The sequence below is a fragment of the Oryctolagus cuniculus genome, chromosome 5 (genome assembly GCF_964237555.1).
Source record: "Oryctolagus cuniculus chromosome 5, mOryCun1.1, whole genome shotgun sequence".
NCBI lineage: Eukaryota > Metazoa > Chordata > Mammalia > Lagomorpha > Leporidae > Oryctolagus > Oryctolagus cuniculus.
Window position 1 is genome coordinate 40,213,252 of NC_091436.1, and position 24,614 is coordinate 40,237,865.

Below are 24,614 nucleotides of genomic sequence, written 5' to 3' on the forward strand. Positions count from 1 at the left end.
AACATTTTCTTATGAGACAGACATCATCGCCAATTTATACAATCTGTATTGAAGGATGCATTCACTACTCACAATCCCCTTTCTTCCTCAACTAAAAATATAAATATGTATATAGATGAACATACATGAATGACTGTAGAATAAGCATCCCAGAGTTGATACATCCAAATGCATGTTGCACTTTCAAAGTAATTATTTTGGTGTTCTCTACTTCTAACAATATTGCCTTTTGTTCCTTTATTTTAATATCTGACTGTTTTTCTTTATTCCTGAAGTATTTCTTTAAGCATTAGTAGAAAGACCATCTCAAGAAAAAAGTTATTGGGGATAAGGGAAAGGAGGTCACAAACTCTAGAAGAATGGAAATAGAAAATTCACATTGAAAATGGAGGAAAGTTCAGATAACATATTCTGACCATATTAGGATATTTCCTTTACTACTGAGAATTCCAGGGCTCCTTAACAACAAACCACAGGCTTCTGTTGAAAATATTAAAGATCTAAGATAAGAATTAGCAACTAAATGTAGTTTTTTATGAATCTTTTCAGGGCCAGTGTTGTGGCACAGCGGATTATCACACCACCTTCCCATATGAGGGTCAGTTCAAATCCAGGCTGCTCCAATTCAGATTCATCTCTGCTGGGAAAGCAGTGGATGATGGCCGTGGTGCTCCGGCCACTGCCACCCAAGACGACCTGGATGGAGCTCCTGGCTCCTGGCTTTGGTATAAATCACCTCCGGCCCTTGTGGCCATTTGGGGAGTAATAGCAGGCAGATTTCTCTTTTTCTCCCCTCCCCCATTCCTCTCTTATTCCCTATCCCTCCCTCCCTGTGTCACTCTGTCAAATAAATAATAAAATAAATCTTAAAAAAAGAAAGAATTCTTCTCACTTATAGTAGGCATCTCTAATTGGCTTCCTATAGTTTTACAGGCAAATATTAGTATTTGTCTTGAGTCATTTTTTGAAAGAGAGCTTGTACACTCACATAATTTTTATAGAAGTATATTATAGGCTGGCGCCGCGGCTCACTAGGCTAATCCTCCTCCTGCGAGGATTCTGATCCTAGTTGGGGTGCCGGATTCTGTCCCGGTTGCTCCTCTTCCAGTACAGCTCTCTGTTGTGGCCCGGAAGTGCAGTGGAGGATGGCCCAGGTCCTTGGGCCCTGCACCCACATAGGAGACCAGGAGGAAGCGCCTGGATCCTGGCTTCAGATCCGCGCAGTGCACCGGCCACAATGGGCCGGCCCTGGCAGCCATTTCAGGGGTGAACCAATGGCAAAGGAAGACCTTTCTCTCTCTCTCTAACTCTGTCAAAAAAAAAAGTATATTATAACTGCTCTACTTTATTTGTATTACGAATCTCTTCCTATGCCTAATTTATTCAATAAGCATTATCACAGATCTGTCTGTATAGGGGAAATATGTTATAGATGAGGATATTTCCAAATGTTCATGGAAATGGAATGAAAGGTAATTTTATTTTGGTGCAAATATTTTTTTAAATCATTGCATAGTTGTATCACCATATACCTTTTCTACAAAGTTTTTGAGGATCCCTCATATACACAGATGTCAGAATTTTTTACACCAACATAAACCTTCCTTTCTTTCAGAAGCTTTTATTTTTAACATCCATTTTCATCTAGTTGAGAGGCAGAGCCACAGACAGAGAAAGAGATTAGAAAGAGATTTTCCCTCCGTCGGTTCACTCCCCAAATTCCCTCAGTAGCCAGTACTGTGCCGTGCCAAAGCCAGGAGCCTGGAATTTCACCCAGCTCTGCCACTGGCGATCTCATTCATTTCCTCCCAGGAAGCATTAGCAGGAAGCCAGCAGGAAAGTGGAGCAGCCAGGACTTGAACTGGCACTCATACATGGGATGCAGGCATCACAAGCAGCAACTTAATCTGCTGCGCCACAATGCCCACTTTAATAAACTACCTTTAAATCCATTTTTTTCAGTGAGCTGTTGAAGTACCCTCACCCAGGGGTCAGTATTATGTGCAGTTGCAGATACCCGCTGGGATTCCTGGAATGCATTCCCCACACATAAGGGGGTACTACTGTATTATTAAGCTAAATCCTTACTGTGCAATTATACCATGGGTATGATTTTACTGAATCAATGTCACTTTTTAAAAGATTTCAAGTTAAAAAGCAACCTGGCAAAATATTTAAAATGCTTAAATATGTACTATAAATTATATATTTTATAAATTATATTTAAATCAATAATTCTACCTGTTGTTGTTTTCAGATATCAATATTATTACAACAGGTTAAATCAAATTTCAAAATATTATCAAGTTAGTGTAAAATCTTATTTGAATAAAGTTACATACCCTATCTTCATACATAACTAAATGAATTATGCTAACAAATTTTGTCTTTTTTTAACTTTGAGAAACCGAAGAGCAACTGTAGTTAGGTGGGTCATCTAACTTGTCCTTCCAGCCTATGGAGAAGTCTCTATTTGTTTTTTAATGAACATCTGCTTGACAAAATTGAAATGCTAATTATGATTTATCATTTCCATGACATCAAATATCTAGATAGCAATAAACACTGATGACTAACTATATATTTTTTTTCAATTTCTCCAGATGTTTGGCATCACATAAGACACCACCTTAGCTTCCTACAAAAACAATGTTTCTTGAGTCGGGCGCATCATGAGGGAGAGGAAACCAATATAAACGAAATGGTAAATGCTCCATTCTTCCCCTTAGCATGTACAATTTTACTGAGAAGATTTCAAAACATCATCAATGAAATTATATGTAAAAATAAATGACTTCCCAAGTTTTACAAATACAAGAAAAACCAGAATGAAAAGCTAATTTTGAAAAGCTAAGCTGAATTTATGTGTAAATAAATGTATAAATGTATATATTTATTATGTATATATGCATTATATATAAATGTATAAACATATATATGTATAAATGTAAATATTAGAGAATATCATAAAATTTTTTCAGTATATGTTTCTAAGTTCAGAATTTATCTTTCAGCTGCTACTTCAAAAATGTGCCACTGGGGCTGGCGCTGTGGCATAACTGGTAAAGCCACTGCTGACAGTGCCAGCATCCCATATGGGTGCTGGTTTGAGTTCCACCTGCTACACTTCCAATCCAGCTCCCTGCTAAGGCACCTAGGAAAGCAGCAGCAGATGCCAACCATGTGGGGGACCAGGAAGAAATTCCTGGCTCCTGCCTTTGGACTGGCCCAGCTCTAGTAATAACAGCCATTTGGGGAGTGAACCAGCAGATGGAAGATCTCTCTCTCTCCCCCTTTCTCTCTCTGTGTTCCTTCCTTCTCCTAACCCCCTTTCAATTAAATAAATAAATATTCTTTTAAAAGTACGATTGTCTTTGTGCTTAAATATATGCTATTTAAGATTTTTTAATCTACTTTTTAATTAACATAAAGAGAACAGATTTAAGGTAGTTCATAGATACAATTCTAAGAGTATAATACCATAGATTCAGGGGGACATAAAACAGCATAGAGTAGTTAGTTTGCTTTTGTTTAGTATAGATCAAGCCTCAATAAGCCCAGTCAAGTATTTCCTAATATACCTGGAGCCCCTTCTCCTGATAACCTTTATAAAATCACTCTTGTTTTCAGAGGGACCAAATGTAATTTTCATATTTTCCATTGCTTATTGTATAAGGACTAAGCACAAATTTCCCAAAAGATCATTCATATCCTTCAATAAAGAGAATATACAAAGCTCACAATGTTCTTGTGAGAAATCTTTCTGGCCCAAACTGTGTGTTTGCGCTTTGACTTTACTGTTTCAATGTCATGTCTCTGACCTCCAAAGGTTGATGTCTGTTAGGGCTTTGTTCTAGAACTGCCTGTCTTCTTGGTCTTCAAACCCTTCCTTGGTAGTCTCATACAGCCTCGTGGCTTTAAATTCCAAAATTTTTATCTTTAAGCAAAATTTCTCATCTGAATTCCAGAATATCATATTTTGTCCACTTAACCTCACCACAATGTGTAGTAGACGTTTTGAGTTTAACATATTGAAAGCAGAACCAGTGTTCTTGCCTGTCAACACCTGCAACTTTCAGTCTTCCCCAGTTAATGGCCACTCAATCCTTCCCATCACTCAGGCAAGAACATAGACTCCTCCTTTAGTCATCTCACACCTGATGGAAAATCCATCAACAAGTTATCTTGGCAGATGCAACTGGTCAGAAAATCCTATTGTCTCTACTGTAAAGGTTCAACTTCTGTTTATTCACTTCTCACACCTTCATTGCTGATATCACACTCTAAGCCACTGTTTTATCCTGTGAATGACTGCAAAAGTCTCTGAAACTACTCTCCGGCCCCCCCATTTCCCGCCTGTGCTCCAACATCAACCAACCCAACCGAGGGGTTTGGGGAGCAGGGAGTGTGGGTTAGGAAATGACTCACAATATGGACAGGGTTTCTTTTTAGGGTGTGGAAAATGATCTAAAGTGGATGGTAGTGGTAATTACACAACTCTGTGAATACACTGAACACTAAGGAGCTATATACTCTAAGTTCATGAATTACATGGTACATAAAATATACTTTTTAAAACCTTAATAAAAGACTTTAGAAGGATCTGGAGTTGTATTCTATTTGCACGAGTGGTCAGACTGCTGCAGCCTCACGATTATGGGCAGAGCATGCGAGACTCCTGAGATGATGAAGATGCTCTTACTCACCGCCCAGGAAGCCGCATGAGCATCAGCACCTCTGGTTCCAGTTCCCCGAGTTCCACTTCCCCCAGAGAGAAAGGAAGAAGCCCAGCTGGCGCCTGCACTCACAGGAGCATGTTACAGAAAAGGAATCTCGAGCTTAAGGAACTCAGACGTTGGGCGTGGTGAGAATTATTGCCCTCCCTCTGAAGAGAGACACCATCTGTCTTCTTAAGTAGTAAGCGAACCTGCTGGTGGCTCCACAGGCAGACTTGATCTCTGCCTCCCACGACTGCTCTCTTCACAAGTATCCTTGGGAAAAAATGTCTGCAACAAAGTCAGTCTGTGATCCTTATTCTAAAATTCCTAACAAATTTGCCAAGAATTCTATCGGAATTTAGACCTAATGCTTTATATCTCAACTATTAGACAAGATATAACTACTGTTTAAAGAAAACACCACATGAATCAGATGACTGTAACTGTAATAATTTTTAAGTAGGTATTTATATGCTCGTTTTAAGAACTTTTATTGAGGTCTGTTTAACATTTAAATGACTGTAAATATTGATGAGTCTGAAGATGATAGCAGTGAAACCAGCACCACAATCTATGCCATAAACATATGAATAACAGGGGCCAGCATTGTGGACAGCAGCTTAAGCCTCACTTGCAAGCCAGCTTAGCCTATCAGCATGCCAGTTCCAGTCCGGGCTGCCTTTTTTTTTTTTTTTTTTTTTTTTGACAGGCAGAGTGGACAGTAAGAGAGAGAGACAGAGAGACAGGTCTTCCTTTGCCGTTGGTTCACCCTCCAATGGCCACCGCAGCCGGCGCGCTGCGACCGGTGTACCACACTGATGCGAAGCCAGGAGCCAGGTGCTTTTCCTGGTCTCCCATGGGGTGCAGGGCCCAAGCTCTTGGGCCATCCTCCACTACACTCCCGGGACAGCAGAGAGCTGTCCTGGAAGAGGGGCAACCGGGACAGAATCCGGCAACCAGGACTAGAACTTGGTGTGCCGGCGCCGCAGGCAGAGGATTAGCCTATTGAGCCGCGGCACCGGCCATGGGCTGCCCTGTTTCTGATCAAGTTTCCTGTTGATGCATCCTGGCAGGAAGCAGATGATGAGTCAAGTGCCTGGGCCCCTGCCACTCACTTTGGAGACTCAAATGCATTTTGTGGCTCCTGGCTCCCATCTGGCCATGCCCTGGCTACTGCGGCCATTTGGGGTGTAAACGAGTAGATGGAAAATTCTCTCTCTTTCTGTGTGTGTGTGTGTGTGTGTGTGTGTATGTCATTTTCCCCACCTCTCCCTCTCCTCTACCACTCTGCCTTTCAAATAAATAAATAAAACTTAAAAAAAAATTCTCAGTGTTGTGAAGGTATTACTGTATTTCTTACTTTTGTGAAACAGAATACAGGCTCAGAGACATCAAAGAATTTTCTCAAGAACAAATACCAAGTTGCCTCAAAAAGCTCATGGACAAAAGGGAATTAAGATATAAGGGGATTAAGGAGTTTATTTTGTTGCAAAAACTTTTGAAATCCATGCATAGCTTTTTCACAGTACATGTTTTCCACAATCGTTTTGAAGTACCTTCACATCTAGGAAGTGGCAGGACTGGAATCAGAGCCAATGGTGAACGCATATGACAGAGCCATGTGGTGGGTCTGAGCAAGCCAGCACCATGGGAATGTTCTCCCTCAGAGATAGCCATTCTCCACACCCTGTCCACAAGCTGGCAATCACTGAATACCACAAAAACACAAGTTACAAGTATTCACATAGATCACTAGAAAAAACTCAGGAGTCAACCTCTCCTACAACCATGCTTCCATTGTTGTCTAGTGACATACAGTCTTCCACACATTTGCAAAGATTTGAGACAACAGCATAAAGGCTTCCTGAGTCATACTTTCTAAATTTCACTTCCAATCACATGTATGACTAAGATCATATTTGTGAAACTGAGCACATTTATGCATTGAATGAAGCTCACCAAAGTAAAATCTAGTTGAATAGGGGATGCAGAAAAATCCTGCTTGGTGCTATTCCAAGAAGGAACATTCGGCACGCATGCAATTCACTCTGATATTCATATAAAATTTTAAATGATGCTATAAATATTGATCATAGAAGTATAGTTAAGAAAAATGCATTTCCTTTAATATTGTGTTAAAATGTTCATGGGACATTTGGCTATACAAATAGAAATTAATAAGTTTAGAGTTTTACTTCTAAGGTAAGACTAAACCAATATTTAGTGAACTTTTTCACGTAATTATCAGGACTGGCTGTAATTTTGCGACAGACTTCTTAATAATAAGTAATAACCACAAATTTTCTTTGTCCATGTTGATCCAAGCAGTGAAGTAGCAAAGAAGATACCCTTCCTTTATCTTAACTGAACTGTTTTCTGCAGGAAAAAATAGAGACTTTAGGCAATCATAAATCTTTAATAGCTCAGCACCTCCAGTTCATTTTAAATATGATTCCAAAATAGATTGTTTACAATATACCATAGTCTTATGAGTCTTTGAGCCACAGCCTTTTCTACAGTTCTTAGAGGCTATCAATATAGTTAATGTCTTAAAATAGATCACAATGCTATTAGAAGGCCTAATTCATAGCTTTACTAACAAATGATTTTATTTTTACTCTATTTCTCTGGCTTGTATCTCTCTCTTTAAAAAAAAAAACACTTAAAATATTTTTCTTATTAATTTCTAAATCTCTCAATTTAGAAATTCTAGTAGACACATATACCAAGATAAAACAAGCACAATGATGAAGGCAACTCATCAGCTTTTGTTAAGTTCTCTGCAAATAATTATCTCTGAAAATAGATCCCAATCCCACCATCAGTGAGGGACAATGTGGACAAAGGGCTCAGAGGGGGCCTCTAGGCTCACAAGCATTCCCATCCTTTGTGACTATGCCACAAGTTTCTATGCAATGAGCTGCAGATACTGTTAATCACTTCTGCATTCAAAAAGTCTCCTCGAAAAACCCACTGAAGGGGCATACTGATTCTTGTGGCTTACAAACATCCTTGCAATGCCCAAGCTATTTTTTTAATTTAAGGCAGTGAGGAAGCAGCACAGGGAGACATGAGACACATTTGGATTCTTCTGCAGTGCTCACTTCTACGTTCTCCTGTTTGTTCCCATCCATAGCAAATGTAATAGCAAAAAAACTGTGTCAACTCAAGGATCCAAATTTCCTTGAAGATTTACCACACCAATCTGAAGAGACATGCTGAAAAATCAGAGAAATCACTTGACAGAGGATAAACAAACTTCCAAACAAAATATCACTGGAGACAAAAGAGAAGTTACTGGCAGGGAAAAGTCCGATTTCTAGAGCCACAGAAATCAGAACTGAAGTCCAGATGTTTATAGTCCAAGAAAAATCATCCTTGATTACACATCCCAAAACTGCTTCACTCTTCTTGATTTTTTAATCTGAAATCCCAAAACATCTTTTTTTATAAAATAATTATACACGCATACTCAGTCTAGTCCTTATGAAATCTTGCAAGTTCAAAAACGTATGAGAACCTAACTATGTCAATTTTTACAAGTGACAATTTCCCACGAACATATCTTATTTGTTTTAATAACTGATTTTGACTTTTTCTCTTAGTGATAAACTTTAAGAACTTTACAAGTGGTTATATTATGGATTTTAACTGACTATTTTCAGAATTTTCAAATATTTTTAAAAACATTTTTTAATCTTATGTGACTACATTGAAAACTCACATAAAATGGATGGGGTTTTTGATACTTAGATATTTTTTGATTTTCTTGAATATTTTAAAATATCTGAGGAATACCTTGAAACCTGCTCTGACAACTTTTCAACAGTTCTCAATGGGTTTGTTTTTCATGTGGATCTGATAATTTCTAATCATAAATAGATTTTCCTTTTCTGGTATTAGTAGGCAGGCACTAGATATTATTTTTTAAGTGTTCTAAGTTGCAAATGAATAGACAGGTGGACAGATGATTAGCCATTCGGTCATTGCTTGGTAGCATTCAAAGAGCGTTAGCCCAAGGCTCTGTCCCTCAAGCACCTACTATCAAATCCATACAACTCAAATCCCTTGAATAAAATGGTATCATATTTGCATATCATGTATACACACCCTCCTGTATACTTCATCTCTAGATTACTTCTAGTATGTAATACAAGCAAAGGCTATGTACATAGTTGTGATACTATATGATTTACAGAATAATTACAAGGTAAACTATGTACATGTTCAGTGCAGATGCGATGGTTTTTGAATATTTTTGATCCATGGATACAGAATTTATATTAGTGATAGATCATTTTCTACTGATGAAAACATAAATGTTTCCTATACATACTTATTGATTATTCAATAAACTCTGTGCCAATTCATATCAAAGATAAAATGTGTATGTATCATTTGGCCTAGCAATTCCCCTTATCTGATTTATTAATAGAAATACTTATGGAAGAGCATAAACATATCTGTACAAACAGAATTGCTTATAATCATGAAAAGTGGAAATAATCTGAGGACTATCGGGAAGGCTATGATTAAATAAATCAAAGGACACCTACATTGCAAGGAAGTACTACATAAAAGTTAAAATGAAAACAATGTGAATCCATACATACCAAAATGGAAAAAAAAAATGTATATGTTAGTTCTGATCACAGGCTGCCTGAAGAAAAATTACTTCCAGGGGCTGGGTCTAGTTTGGGCAGAAAGACATTCTGTACGTTCATCACACAGAAGGCTACCCAGCAATGCAGAATACTGACGGTTAAATCCCTGTCAAGTAATTCAACCCTGAGAATTTGCCCATGCATTTGACATTTCAGAGTGACAATACAACAGACATCCTAACCATCCATCCCCAGGGCTCCTTCGTGGGTTAATGTAGACTGTCATAGAATTATGGAACTGAATTACATTATCTTAGTACCGCAGAGATACATTTATCTCTACTGAATGGGAATTTTTAAGTTTATATCCTTAGCTTTCTTCTGTGGTAGAAATAAACAAGTAATATTTTCCCCTGTACTAGTTACACTTGAAATCCTTGTTTTGCTGTCTAAGGTATTTATGTAAGCACCACTTTAAAATTTGCTCTTACAACTTTACTGCCAGGAAAGTTTGTCTTGAAAATTTGGATGCTCTCTCCATTGTAAGACAGGGAAACTTTATGATTTAACATTTTCCTTTCCTGCTTTAATTGTCTGAAAATTCTGAGTTCAACTGCACTATTACTCACCCAAGCTGAGCAGCCAATGTGCATTTCATTTTAATTTCTTAATTGAAATTTCATTTTTTTGTTTTCAGTTTAAAGTTGTGTTTGTTTTATAAGCTACCTTTTCTGTGCAATAAGCCAAGGTATGAAAGGGATAGCTCTTTAACACAAAGGGGTAACACATTAATTTATTTTTTCATCTCTTCATTGGTTTATACATCTAGAATTATTGAGTGCCAACCCTGGGAAGCACCAGGGAAAGAATGAAAAACTAAACAATCTGTAAAGTCTCAATTCCTTTAAGGTAGTATTTGAAGAAAACCATTGAGTTCTCAATGAATGTGTGAAATCCATGTTATTACAGTAACTGCTCGGACACTCTAGTAACTCATACTCCTCTGAAAACTAGCAATGTTCTTTTATATTCACATATTTAAATACAATGTTTTAACAAATAAATCTAAAAGTATACAGCTAAATTGGTAAAAGCCTATTCACACTAATTTGCCTTGGATTTATCCATATGCCAATACCACTCAGGAGATTTTTGGAAGTACTCAGGGCTATGTTCACCCCTTTAGGACACTCCTTTGACTGTCTCAATATTATGAAATTTCAGGGCAGAAGGAGAATGACTTTGGGGTGTAAGTGAACAACAGTCATTTAGAACCAAGACTAGCGAGTAAATTGTCAATATAAAAAGTATCAATTCCAAGAAGCATTCCAGAAATATTAGGAGCTACATCACATTTTCTTGAAATTAACATAAGGCTCTGGGGCCGGCGCTGCGGCACAGTGGGTTAATGCCCTGGCCTGAAGGGCCGGCATCCCTTATCGGCACCCGTTCTAGTCCCAGCTACTTTTCTTCCAGTCCAGCTCTCTGCTGTGGCCTGGGAAAGCAGTAGAAGATGGTCCAAGTCCTTGGGCCCCTGCACCTGCGTAGGAGACCGGGAGGAAGCTCCAGGCTCCTGGCTTCGGATTGGCGCGACTCCGGCCGTTGCGGCTATCTGTGGAGTGAACACGGATGGAAGACCTCTCTCTCTGCATCTCCTCTCTCCATATAACTCTTTCAAATAAAAATAAAAATCTTAAAAAAAAATAAGGCTCTTTTATTCTTGCCACACAATAGCCAGGATTTACTGAAGTTACTTTGTTAGCACACTTCATGGTCTGGGCCACAGAAAGGAAGCATTCTCTGATATCCAGTAGAACATCTTTAGCTACCCCAATCCTTGCCACCCTCTACTCAAAGAGTGCATTTTTAAAAGACAGGTTTCAGTGGCAGCTTTCAAAAGCCATGTAATCTGGAAAAACCTTGCACCAATGACACACTGCTAATGGCATGCATGTGAGCCTTAGGAGGTAAGGGAAAGAAAAAACTGAAGTTGAATTCTGTAATACACAAAAATGAATGATAACAACAGCTATCATTCACTGAGCTGCAACTTGAGCCTGATATTTTCAATGAATCACCTCATTTAATACAGCCAATATTGGAAGATATGTGGTCACATTTACCCATATTAAGACTAGGAACCTTAACTTCAAAGAGTTGCCCAAGGATACAGAACTATTGACTGGCGGGAAGAGATTCCAAAACAGTCCTGATTTCAAAGACCTTTGCATTCAATGACTCCACACGTTAATATTAGAAGCTTTTCCTTCTGTGGAGATATTAACCAGTTTTGCCTTGGGAAAACCTGATTGGAGAGGAAGCAGATTGGCAAGCTTTTGGATGATTTGTGTTTCTTAAGGAATTTTAAAGGCTGTTACACTCATTTAACCGTGTCTCTTTGAAATGAATAAACAGCAGTTGGGAAAAAAAATTTCTTACTGAAGCATCCTGTATGCATCAAATTCTTTTTAAAAAAAATCTGAATTCCAGATGTTAACGTAAAATTAACCAGATGCTACTATATGACCATCCAGAATACCAGAGACAAAGGGAAACTCTATGGAAAACTGATTTTGAATGACAAATCAAACCGGAGACACCAATTTGGTTTTACTAAGTCATAGAAGACTGGTTATTTCTCTGCTTTTTGGTACACAAATGTAAAAAAGATATGTTTTCAATGATGGATTAAAATTGCAAATTTGTTTCTTGATTTGAGAAATTAATGCCATTTTCAGGGCAGCATTCTGGGGGACTCATGTGTTGACAATGAGTACCAAACCCAGCATCTTGGTACTGCCTAACCACCCATGGAAAGACATGAGAATAAATTTTCATACTATATGACTGCATATAAAAAAAGATATCTCTTAGCTGGCGCCGCAGCTCACTAGGCTAATCCTCTGCCTGCGGCGCCGGCACACCGGGTTCTAGTCCCGGTCAGGGCGCCGGATTCTGTCCCGGTTGCCCCTCTTCCAGGCCAGCTCTCTGCTGTGGCCAGGGAGTACAGTGGGGGATGGCCCAAGTGCTTGGGCCCTGCACCCCATGGGAGACCAGGAGAAGCACCTGGCTCCTGCCATCAGATCAGCGCGGTGCGCCGGCTACAGCGCACCGGCCGCAGCGGCCATTGGAGGGTGAACCAACGGCAAAGGAAGACCTTTCTCTCTGTCTCTCTCTCTCACTGTCCACTCTGTCAAAAAAAAAAAAAAAAAAAAAAAAAAAAAAAAAAAAGATAGCTCTTTTTAAGGCAAATACAGAAAACATTCTTATTATCTGATTTAAAATAAAATGAACAAGCAAAAGTTATTTGTATGTCTGTCGCAAAAAACATTCTTTTGTTGTTTCCCTTTAGGGAACTGCATGAGTTATCACCATATCAAGGGGAATGAACAAAAATTTCATTTAGTCTTGCATCTTTAGCTGTTCTTTAACCTTGCAGTCCTCTAATCGGACTTGTTTACTTCTGTTTCTGCAGCTGTGAGTTCTGGACAGAGCGGTAATGACGTGATTTTTCAAAATAACCCCAAATCCTCTTTCCAGACCAGTACACCAAAGTATTGTTTGGTTCAGTATATATTTTACTGATTATTCTTGACCTAATTATTTTATATCTTTTCAACCTTGATTTGCATTTGTTGTGTCCTATACAATCCCTAACCACTTTTTAAAAATGATATGAATACACCATTTGTCACTATTTGATCTGCTTTCAATTTTGGAGTCTATTTCATTATTTTAAAATAAATTTAGAGTCACTGGAAGTACCAACATCAGCTCTTCCTCACATTCTTCTGCCTTTGTTTCCTCTTTTGATAAAAATCACATTAGGCTGAAATATTACTTGTGCTATTTTCAGAAAAGAAAGTTAGTCACCAACTGTGCTATTTTTCCAGTGATAGGGATAAAATGTCCTGAACCATCTCTCCTCTCATCCCTAATGCGTGGCCATCAGCAGGGCAGGGCACGGGTGACTCATAATCCTGGTCTCCCCTGATGGAATATCTCCGTAACTAGTGAACCGTTTCCAATTTAGCAGGGTGGGTAAAAGGATGCACACACACACACACACAGAGATATGGATTTTATTTATCTGTATGTATAAGATACCTACACACATGCATATTTCATGTTGTCCAGGACACCATTTCCCTTCATTTTGCTACTGTTGATAATTTATCTTCCTGCAAACACCATTTGACATCCTCTGTCCACAACTGGTCTTTCTGCGTTGCAGACAACGTTTTTGCTTATGTGTTTGTTTTGTTGTTGTTGCTTTGTCTATGCCATCATGCCTCACTTAATGATGGGGAAACAGTCTGGCAGGTGTGTCATTAGGTGAATTTTCACTGTGTGAACATCTTACAGTGAACTTACACAAACCAAGGTGGTACAGCCTACTACAGACCTAGGAGATACGGCATTACAGCCCACTGCTCCTGGGGCCATGCTGAACAATAGAATAAATCCAGCAGTCAAGAAAAATGATGCATTCAAGAAACACGGTAGACGTGAGGTATATGAGGCTTCTGCATGCAAACACAAAGTCGAAGAAATGCACTCTAAAATGATAAATGTATATTAAATATACAAATAACAATAGTTTCCCATCATTATCAAGTACTGCACATAATTGTAAGTGCTAAGTGCCAGCTCAGTAGGTTTGTTTATACCAGTATCACCACACATGTGAGTGATGGATTAATCAACGGTAGTATGCTGGCTGCAACATCACTAGGCATTCTCCCATTATAATCTTACGGGACCAGTGTCTTATCTGTGGCCTGTCATTGACTGGAATGCCTTTAAGTGGCACATAACTGTACTGAAATGCATCATGTAAGTAGCTTGGCCTTGTTAAGCAAGCATTATATGCTTCATAGAATTCACTGGTAGAGACTGAGTCCTCGCACTGAGACAATGCTGCTGACGACAAAAGCAGTTGTTGTCCTTTTGGCTTTCCTCTCTACACTGGAGTTCATCAGTTCTTTGATGTTTTTAGCTAACCATTGTCTCAAGAAAAATGCATGTGCTTCTCTTAGAATGAAATTCCATCAGGGAGTACAAACATCTCCCAGCTGGACTGGTTTAGCTCTAGCAGTAATGTAGAAGTCAAGCTTTTTTCTAGGCTTGTCATAGAAATTATTAAAATGCTATTTCTCAATGGAAAGATATCAATACATTACAGGTTCAGAGAGGAGCTCAAATATTGCACTTCCAGTGATGTAGCTCCTCATGCTAAATGGCAAACCCCACATTAGCTGAGCACGATTGGGAATCACAAAAAGAGAACACATTTTATAGACTAAAGCAAACCCCCTCAATATTTTAATTTCTTATACTAACACACATCATCCTTTTTAGCAAGCATTTAATGATAGTTATTGCAGGGAAAGAATTCTGCTCCCTTACAATCTGTTTCTGTGACGCTTTTCTTCAAGGTAGATTTTTCCCCCTAAGTCTAAAATGGAATTTTCTTATTCTGAAACTGTCTCACAGCTCAGTACAGGCTGTGAGACAATTTATTCAGTTATTCAGTAGCTGAAATAATCATGGTGAGTCAAAGCAATTGCTATGAACACAGCCTGTCTCCCATCACTGCCCATTTTCTATGTGGCAACCATGCAGCTCCCTCGATAGGTCATTGCCATTTCATCTGCCTCCCCCAAACCCTGTACCCAAAGCTTTTCTGTGCTAATCATGCCCTTCAACCACCTCCCAGACTCTGAGATACTTCCCTGATTTATTTTCTCTTATAGAATTCCCCCCAAAATAGAATATTCTTTGTCCCCCTGACACACAGCAGTTTGTCACATGGGTGGTGCTCCATATTTGTTAATGGGACAAAAAGAACTAAACATTGCAGCCTATTCATCACTTACATAAACTTATCAAATCTATTCATAATATAAAATCACTTGGTGGTTCAGCTAGAACTGTATGCTAGCCATATTTTTAGTGTCCTATCTTTTGGGTAATGCATTTTCTTGGTATTGATTAATGTGTGAACTACTCTACTGTAGCTAATTCAACACAAAAGTTTATCTTGTTACAAGATACATGGGTGCAGCATAACAAATCATAAGTAGAAAAACAAATGTATTTCATCCCCTGAAATAATGTGCAGATAAGGAAAAAGGCAAAATTAAATTATTACTATCATGTTTTCTCTTCAAAAAGCAAGATTATTTTCCTTTTCTCTTGACATAATATTTAAGAATTTTCACCAATAGCCTTGCCATAGAGTAATTCATCCTGTAGAGAAGAACGGATAACTGCAGAATGTGGATGTCAGGTTAAAAATATATGATGTAACTTTAATAGGTGGCAACTGTCACTCTTGATAAAACTGCTATCTATCTACACATATGATTATGCTGCACATACAAGAGTTCTGCAATGTGTCCAGAGAAACACAAATACACACATGCATGCTTTATCTTCTCTGAGCCAAAACAACGTAATTCTCAAACTCATTACCCCCAACCTATATACCTTCACCTTCCATCTAGTAGTACCCACGGCACTTGCTACAATATCTGATTGTTCCCATGAATATTATATCTGCTACACTCTCTTCTTCCTCAAAACTAAGGAACAAATTCAGGATGACCCCTTTTTAGCTTAATTTCATCATATTACCAATCCAGCAAGGAAAAGACTTTTAAACAGTAACAATCTTGAAATATTACATTTATAAATGATTGTCTCAGTGGGGTAGGCACTGATGCACAAGAAGTAAAACCACAACCCGGTACACCCAGTGTCCCATATCAGAGTTCCCAAGATCAAGTCCCCCATTTATTTCTTATCCAGCTTCCTGTTAATGCATTCTGGGAAGCAGCAGGTGACAGCACAAGGGCCCGAGTGCCTACCATTCACGTGAGAAACCCACAGGAAGTTCTGGATTCCCGGTTTTGCCTTGGCCCAGGGCAGGTGTTGTGAGCATTTAGGGAGTGAACAAGCAAATGTAAATATCTCTCATCTCTCTATCTTCTCTCATCTCATCTCTCCATCTTCTCTCTCTCCACCTCACTTTTCAAATAAACCTTTTAAAAAGGTAATCTATCGTAAAAACCTATTACCTGTGTGAAAGAACTTGGTTTTCCTTTGATACTTCTACTAAAATATTCTGTGTAGTGGCAGGCATTTGTCCTGGATGCCCACATTCCATATTGGAGCCTGGGTTCATGTGCTGGCTCTTTCCTGATTGCAGGTACATGCTAATGGACACCTTTGGAGGAAGCAGGCAATAGTATCACTAACTGGGTCACTGACACACACACACAGAAGACCTGTATTATGTTCCTGGCCCCTGGCTTCATCCTGGTCCAGCCATGGCAGTTGCAGACTTGTGGGGAGTGAACCCACAGGTGGAAGATCTCTCTATCTCTGCCTTTCCCTGTCTGTGTTTCAAATGTAAATAAATAAGCAAAATACATTTTAGATACATGAGGTTATATTTAGGTTATATGTAGGAGAGCTTAAATTTCTGCAAGTATTTTTATTCATGCTTTGACACATAAAAGTTTAAGCCATCTGAAACTTCATTTTTAGTGACTAAAAATTGTCAAATATTGGCAATTTCACATTGCTCAACCTAATACTAGGTTTGGTTTTAAAACACACTTATCCATTGACTTAAAAAACAAGTGATTCTTATTATTGAAGCAAGTTAAAGAGCAAATTTGCACAAGAGAATATAATTTTCTGACTTGTAATCTTGCCAAGGATGTCATTTTTCTTGCAAAATGATTATGATAGGATTTTTCTACCCATGATTAGAATTTAAATTATATATCTTATGTGCTTCCCAGGTAGCAGAATTCAGCAAAGTTATTCATTTACGTATTCTCAAAGAAAATATTTGGCTGCAATCAGTCTGCTATGGTGCAAAACAGTACACATCCCCAGGCTAGAAAGCTTTGCAGATTTTTCTCCAGTTTTCATTTCTTAGCAGGGGACATGATAAGGCAGCTCCCAATATCTTTTTAAGTTTGCTTGTAAAGTGTAATCATAACCATTCCACTCCTGGGTTATTTGTCTCAAGGACTTTTGATGACTGCTCAAGTGTTGAAACAGTTTCCCTAAGGATATAAATTGTATTTTAAACCCCTGCAAGATCTTTGGTAAAATTTTCAAGTATACTTCTGCAATAAAGATAATAGTACATTATCTTTCCTGTGTGAGGCTGATTAACTGCCACACCCTTAGGTTTTTGCCCAGTAGAGAAGGTGGATGGCACTTAATTATCCACACAGTATCAGACACACCCTTGTGACCAATGAAAAGAACATATTTAGAAGATGGCTGACTGGACCTGTGCGTTCAGTTTATGACACAGAGTGATTATGAGATTTGAGATCTGCAGATCTGGGCTGCATCTGGACCAGAGATTAATGCTAAACATGCATGACTTCATGACCTCAAAGAAGTTACTTAGCTTCCATCTATAAAGTGAGAATAATAAAAATTTAGGCAAGCAGCATCTCTAAGGCTTTGGGGAAGGTCAGCTGGAAGGGGGATTGGCAAAGTACTTTGAAACTGACAAAGCATCACAGATAAAATGGTTATTACCAATATTGATGACAATACAGCAGTTTATCCATTAACCTCCTTCCTTTGCTTGGAATTCACACTTTTTTTTTTTAACTCTGGATTTTTTTTTTAAATTTTAATAGACATATACAGTTGTACATATTCATGGGGTACCATGTGATATGTGATTACATGAAATATTTTACCCTTCAAGCATTTTACATTTGTGTATAAAGAAAGCATCCAAACCCCTATCTTATTTTTTATACTATTTATATAAGGTGAACAAATATCATGTATTTCATGTATACAGATTTAGGAGCATTGGATACTTCTCATTCTCACCCACATTCCCACCCTCCCTCCTCCTTTGTTTCTTATTAGTTCTTTTAATTTTTACAATGAGATATTCTCAATATATTTTATACTCATAAGCTTAATGCTCCACTAAGTAAAGAATTTAACAAAATACAAAAACAAAAAACACTGTTCCTCAACAGAAGGAACAAGAGCTATAAAGTAATCAGGGCCGGGGCTGAGGCTCACTTGGTTAATCCTCCGGCTGCAGCACTGGCATCTTTTTGGGTGCTGAGTTCTGGTCCCGGTTGCCCCTCTTCCAGTCCAACTCTCTACTGTGGCCCAGGAAGGCAGTGTAGGATAACCCAAGTGCCTGGGTCCCTGTACCTGCATGGGAGACCAGGAGGAAGCACCAGACTCATGGCTTCCGATCGGCGCAGCACCGGCCGTAGCGGCCATTTGGGGAGTGAGCCAATGGAAGGAAGACTTTTCTCTCTGTCTGTCTCTGTCTATAACTCTACCTGTCAAATAAATAAATAAATAAAAAAGAATAATCAAACCTCAAAATGTCAATTTCACTCATACACATTCTTTGTACTCTATTAGTTATCACAGATCAGGGAAAAAATTATATCTGTCTTTTGAGTACTGGCTTATTTCACTAAGTATTATCGTTTCCAGGTGCATCCATTTTGTTACAAAAGACAGGATTCCCTTCTTTTTTATGACTGTGTGTACTCCATAGTGTATATATACCATATTTTCTTTATCCATTCATCAGTTGATAGTCATCTATCTGGATTGATTTCATATTTTAGCTATTGTGAATTGAGTTGCAATAGACATGGAATACAGATAACTCTTTTTTATGCTGATTTCATTGTATTTGGATAAATTCCCAGGAGTGGGATTTCTGGGTCATATGGTAGATCTATTTTCAGATTTCTGAGGTATCCCCAGACTGTCCTCCACAATGGTTGTACTAGTTTACATTCCCACCAACAGTGGATTAGGGTTTCCTCAAAAATTTTCAAGCGCTTATTGTTTATTGATTTCTGTATGACAGCCATTCTAACTGGGGTCAGGTGAACTTTCATTATGGTTTTGATTTACGTTTCACTGATGACTGATGATCCTGAGCTTTTCTTCAAATGTCTGCTGACCATTTGAATTTCTCTTTTGAAACAAGACTGTAAAAGTCCTTTGTCCAATGCTTAACTGGATTAGTTGTTTTGTTGCTATTGAGTTTCTCGAGTTCTTTATAGATTTTGGATATTAATCCTTCATCAGTTGCATAGTTTACAAACATCTTCTCCCATTATGACAGCTGCCTCTTCAGTTTCTTGAGTGCTTCCTTGCAGTACAGAAGCTTCTTAGCTTGATGCAATCCCATTTGTCTATTTTGCTTTTGCTGCCTGTGCTTCTGGGGTCTTTTCCAAGACACTTTTGCCTATGCCAATGAGTCTCCCAAACGTTCTCCTCTAGTAATTTGATGGCATCCAGTCATAGATTTAGATCCTTGATCCATTTTTAGTTGATTTTTGTTTAAGCTGGAAGGTATGGGTCTTGCCTCATACTTCAACATGCAGAGATCCAATTTTCCTTGCACCTTTTGTAGAAGAGGTTTTCCTATCTACAGGGATTGATTTTCCCTCACCTGTTGAAGATGATTTGGTTGTAGATGCATGAATTAAGTGAGGTTTCATGTCACCTCAGTTAAAATGGCTGTCATCCAAAAATCAATAAAACAGTAAATATTCATGAGGATGTGGGGAAAAGGTACCCTAAATCCACTGTTGGTGGGAAAGTGAACTAGTACAACCATTGTGGAAGAATGAGAGAAGGGGAGGGGAGAGGAGACTCTAAAATATTTCAAGTAGGGCAGATGTTGTGAAATGGCAGTTAAGCTGCAGCATGAGGTGTCTGCATCCCACGTGAGAGTCCCTGGTTTTGAGTCTCAACCCTGATGCTGATGCAGGCTCCTACTAAATGTGCACCCTGGGAAGCATCAGATGATGGCTCAAGTACTTGAAAACCTGCCACCCACATGGGAAATCCAGCTGATGGAATTCTGGGCTCGTGGCTTAGACCTGGCCCACCCATGGCTGTTGTGGGCATTTGGGGAGGGAACAAGAGCTTTGTGTATTCCCAGTGCTGTTGAATGATTTTATTTCTTGGAGAACTCCACATAAAGCTCACTTCAGGAGGCCATTTGTGTTGTACCTCATGAGGTAATGATGGGCTCCATGTTGGTCAATACAGAATTACCTTTAGACAGAAGGAGTCTGAAATAAAATGTAATCGTTTACCTAAATTTCTATTCATAAATTATACAAATCAGAACACCCCCCACTGCCTCACTGCTTCCCCATAAAGCAGCAATGCCAAGGATAATTCAGAAAGCTAATTTCTGATTTCCATTCCTTCATCCACGCAAACTCACACACAGAATCTTGGTATACCCTTATCAACACTAAATCAAAAGAGGATCTCCAAAACATTTTTAATATAGTACTGGGTTTGTTTCTTCCTTCCCTAGTATTTGCAATTCTAAGAATCACTATAACTTCAGGTGATGAAAAGAGAAAGAAAAAGAGTCTGTATATATAAAATTCTGTCACATAGAAAATCAAAATAGTATCAAAGGACTGCATATAGTTTACCAAAAAGAAAAAAAAAAAGTGTCTTCAAGAATTAATGATGGTTTCTCGGGGGATTTTTATACAAGCCTGCCATGTTTCAAAAGCAGATTCAAAGTGAATCTAACTTCCACTGAGGTGCACTCCAGCCAAGCGGGAAGGGTTGGGGTAGGTAGGAGAGAAACTCATATGTAAATAACTGAAGGGCCTCTGTTAGAGGAAATGGGAGCTAAATCACTATGGTAACGACGACTATTTAGTTATCAGTCTAGTGACAATCTACACGACAGAAATTAAAAGCAATAAACCCAGTCATAGAATTGAAAAAAATCTCATATTAAGAAAAGACATTTTTACAATTTTAATTCTAGGATCCCCATAGCAGTGCTATCTATGCAGACCATCCTCCTCAGTGTTACTGATATGACTCCTCTCTCAGTGACTTTGGGAACTTTTGATAAGCTAGTTATAGCTCAAAATGTATTTATTCAATTCAGACCCACCCAGAGATTTGATACAGCAAAGCCTATCAAATTTCCCAATGGAAAAACTGTAGTTTCTTTCTTCAGCCAGAAGTAGTTAGAATGACTGATACTTTTTCCAAAATAACTGATAGCCTGTTCTCCTGCAGGGTTTGAGATCGCTGGAAATACCTAAACAGTAAGTCAGGAATAGATAAATCGGAATTACAAGGAAACTTGTTTTGAAATACACACTTTGTTTCCTGAGCCCTCTTAAATCTACTGAATTAAAAGCTCTAGTCTCAGCAAGAGTTACTTTTCCAATACTGCTTGTTGATTTCTAAGTAAGGCAAATGCTCAGAGGTGCTCGCAAGTGGCAGTTCTTATTAGCAGTTCTCAGTAGATGGAGCAAAAGCAGAGGCAGCACTTGGGCTATGACTGCAGGTCTTTTTTTTAAAATTTTATTTAAGGTATACCAATTTCATGTATTTCATATATTCGGATTAAGGAATACAGTGATACTTCCCACCCAACCTTGGTCCCACCTACTCTCCCATCCTTCTTCCTCCTCCTTCGCCTAGTCCCACTCTTAATTTTTACAAAGATAAATTTTCAGTTTTTTATACTCATAAGATTAACATTATACCAAATAAAGAGTTCAACAATTAGTATGAAGAGGAAAAAAAAAACATTTTTCCTCAATAGTCGAGAGGGCATTAAGTCTTGATGGACGGAGCTCCCTGTGGCACTGCTGGAGAACACTGGCTATGTAGCTGTTACCCCCAGAGCTCTCCCCTGTGGCTGGCCTCACAGTAATGGAGGCCCCCTGTGGTCTGTTACTTCACCTCCTGCATCTCCTATTACAGCGTTCAGTGTCATCCTCTCAGAGCAGGAGAAAGCAGGGGCCCTGCTGAGCCCTCTCTTGGCACTGATGATACAAAATTGCCTTTCTGAAATGAAACTCTTTAGGCTTTCACTCCAGCTTCCTGTTTACTGTCTGGTAACAACAGGTAGGGTTATCCTTCCATTGTCCTCTCAGACCTATGCCCCATGAGGATCACCGCTCTTCAGTGAGCTTCTCTTGAGCTCAAGCACAGGAAGCTACACTGAAGTGTTAATCTCTTTCTGGGTGGTTGTCATCTGGGGAACTGGACACAAGCCCTAGAGGATCCTTCCAGGAAGACCAGGTGATTAACGTCTATTGATTTCTTGAAAACAACCTCAGGTGGAATCCAGGGAACAGCCAAAGGGAACTACAGAGGGAGTAGGTGGAGATGGCTGGAACAACAAATAAAGCTGAAGAAGGGGATATGATACAGTTAAGAGTGAAGAGACTAGAAGAAAAGGTCACATGGTCTCCAGCAGTGATGTGGACAGAAGGAATATGGGAATTCAGATACAGAGGTCAAGGGTAGGATATCTTTTAATCAGTGAAGAATTGACGTAAGGCACCCTTCAGCTCCAAAATGATGCAATTTTCACTTGAAAGATAGAATTTTAGAATGTCCTAGAGGTTCTGACATGTGTCTCCAAAATTCCATAACAATTAATAATAAAATAATCATTAGATTCAGTAGATATATCATTAGTCATGATAAAAATATTTTCTCTTGATATTATATGCTTAAAACAAATTTTCAGTATAATTAAGACATATTTTCATAATACCTTGTTTCATGAGTGTTCCTTAAATATCCTAATTTTTCTTATTTTGGACTTAAATTTATACTGAATGAATATTGCCATGGACTATAAGAAAGTTATTACTCAATGCCTAGGCAAAAATACATGTTACACATCCTACCAAATATTTAGAAGTGGTTGTCTGAAATTAAAATTTATCTAGAAGCATAAATCAAACCATAAAAAAGAAAATACACAGAAAATTTGTACATATTAAAACAAATAAGCAATGTCAAGATAAAGCTGTTTACTTTGCGGTATTCTTTCCCCAAACCCTGAAGTTCTGTGTAACTGTGAGAAAATACCAGGCCATTCCAAATTGAGCAATAGTCTACAAAATGTCTAAATATCTCTTAAAACTGTCCGAGGGACTATGGAGACACAATGATTAAAGGATATTCATTATCCTGAACTGGATTCCTAATGGCAACACTAATGGAACTTGAATAAAATCTGTGGTTCAGAGTAGGATGCCAGTGTCAACTTCTTGTTATGACAAATGTATTGTGGCTACATAAGATATTAGGCTTAGGGCTGACTTAGGATATAGGGATTATCTGAACTCTCCTTAACATTTATGGAAATCTAATGTGATTAGAGAAAACACTGTGGTTTAAAAAAAGGCACATGTAACTTTACCTCTCTTTATGGATTATATAATTAGGGGCAACAACTCAAGGATACCAACTAGACAGCCTGAATATACCACCTGTGAGCTATCAAAAAGATGAAGAGAGGCTGGCGCCATGGCGCCGTAGGTTAATCCTCTGCCTGCAGTGCTGGCATCCCAGATGGGCGCCGGTTCTAGTCCCGGCTGCTCCTCTTCCAACCCAGCTCTCTGCTATGGCCTGGGAAAGCAGTAGAAGATGGCCCAAGTCCTTGGGCTCCTGCACCCGCATGGGAGACCTGGAAGAGGCCATTTGGCAGATGGAGATCTCTACTGAGAACACCACTGAGAATCTTTCCCCACAAAACTGGTGTATTTGAACATGGAATTTGAAATGCATTGAGGCACTGGTATGCATTCAGCGGATAACAGTGACAAAAGGGAGTCTGTGAGAGAATCCCATCAGAATCCTAACTTTGTCCCAGAAGTGCAATGAAAACCCATGTCAGCTGGGGTGAGCATGATAGAATGTGAACACGGGCTCTCTGAAAATGGGAATGTGAAAGATGACACTAGTTTCAGATGTGTGGACTAGTAAGATAACATCAGGCATGAGGACTAGCAGCTATGACAAACGGAAGGTTCAGTCACCTATATTACACAGGAAAATGCAAAAATATTAGAGAAGCTTAATGAGTGAAGTTCTATATTCGACAGCAGACTAATAACCATTATTATTTTTCATCAGTTATTATTGCAACAATCATAAAATAGTTAATACTCAGAGCATTTGATAATCCATTTAATCTTCATGACAATCATGAGAACAACAACTTCATCTTCCCCAATTTAGAAGAGATGAAGTTGAAGCACAGAGAACAAATAACTGTATCAAGAACCCACAGCTAGCAACAAGGAAGTCATGGTTTGAATCTGTGGCTTAAAATCAATCAATGAATATAAAATGTTAACCACCAGATACAAAAACACCAGGGAAGCAGAACATATTTCTTAATCAGCACAGAAGCTGGTTTGCACGTGACTGAGCAGTGCGATCCCCTGCAACCTTC

The 24,614-nt window shown here is 38.7% G+C and overlaps 1 protein-coding gene across 2 annotated transcripts in view; it reads right to left on the reverse strand.

The window, feature by feature from the left end:
• Nucleotides 1–24,614, reverse strand: part of LAMA2 (laminin subunit alpha 2) — a 707,630-nt gene that overhangs the window by 456,444 nt on the left and 226,572 nt on the right. The window lies entirely within an intron of this gene.